The sequence below is a fragment of the Neophocaena asiaeorientalis genome, unplaced genomic scaffold, assembly GCF_003031525.2.
Source record: "Neophocaena asiaeorientalis asiaeorientalis breed wild unplaced genomic scaffold, Neophocaena_asiaeorientalis_V1.1 scaffold223, whole genome shotgun sequence".
Classification (NCBI taxonomy): Eukaryota; Metazoa; Chordata; class Mammalia; order Artiodactyla; family Phocoenidae; genus Neophocaena; species Neophocaena asiaeorientalis.
Window position 1 is genome coordinate 190,060 of NW_020175045.1, and position 1,097 is coordinate 191,156.

At 68.6% G+C, this 1,097-nt stretch overlaps 1 protein-coding gene across 1 annotated transcript in view; it reads left to right on the plus strand.

Annotated features, from left to right (window-relative positions):
• The first annotated feature begins 732 nt into the window (after window positions 1–732).
• Window positions 733–1,097, plus strand: part of ACTB (actin beta) — a 3,315-nt gene continuing 2,950 nt past the window's right edge. Inside the window, exon 1 of the mRNA XM_024763452.1 lies at window positions 733–839. The gene's annotated coding sequence lies outside the window, so the exon portion shown is untranslated. The remainder of the gene's footprint in view (window positions 840–1,097) is intronic.

Genomic DNA, 1,097 nt, shown 5'->3' on the forward strand with positions numbered 1-1,097 from the left:
GTCCCCCGGGGGGGGGGGGGGGCTGCCCTGTCCCTGGGGACTGTGGTCTTGAAGCCCCTGTTAAATGGCCACCGGCCCCCCTGACTCCCCCATGAAACACCATAGGCCTCAGTCCCAGGTCTCTTGAGTAGTAATGTGCCCCCATAGCAAACGGAGACCCCCACTCAGCAAGCTCGGCACCCCCAGTCAGAGGCCCCCTGTAATCCAGGCTTTCTGGGCAGTGGAGCTAATGTGGACAAGGGGGATGACTCGCTGCCCACCCCTCTCTCCCCAATTGTTCCTTAAGTATGCGCCCACAGCAACCAGGCACCCTCGCATCTGTGCTGACCCTTGCCCACCGGGTCGCTCACTGCTCTGGGGCATCCACACCCGGAGGGTCCCGGGGTGGGGGGACCCGGAGAGACAGGCAGGCCGGGTGCAGGCCTGGCCACGCGGGGCCGGACCGGGCACTGCTCAGCTGGGCGGCGGCCCGGGGCTCGCACCCTACGACCCGCGGGCCCAGCACCCAAAGCCAAAACTCTCTCCCTCCTCCTCTTCCTCAATCTCGCTCTCGCTCTCCACCAGTCCATCTCTCTCTCTCTTTTTTTTTTTTTGCAAAAGGAGGGGAGAGGGGGTAAAAAAATGCTGCACTGTGCGGCGAGGCCGGTGAGTGAGCGGCGCGGGGCCAATCAGCGCTGGCCGTTTCGAAAGTTGCCTTTTATGGCTCGAGCGGCCGCGGCGGCGCCCTATAAAACCCGGCGGCGCGACGCGCAGCCACAGTCGAGACCGCGTCCACTCCGCCACCACAGGCCCCTCGCCCTCGCCGCTCCGCCTTCGCCGCCGGTCTACACCGCTACCAGGTAGGGCCCCGCGCCGGCCGGGCCGCTAATGCTCTGGGCCCGCGCCTCCTCCGGGCAGGCAGCGCGCGATCCCGGCCCCGTGGACAGCCTCCCGGCTGCGGGGAGTGGACTCATGCGCTCCTCGCTCGGGGCCGGAGCTGCGCTCGGGGCGCGCTCCCAGAATGTTTCCGTTGGGACCGCGCGTCTTTGTCCGAGCGGGCGGCTCGCTCCGCCGGCGGGACGGCGGGGCAGCGGGGCAGCGAGGTGGCGAGGCGGGAG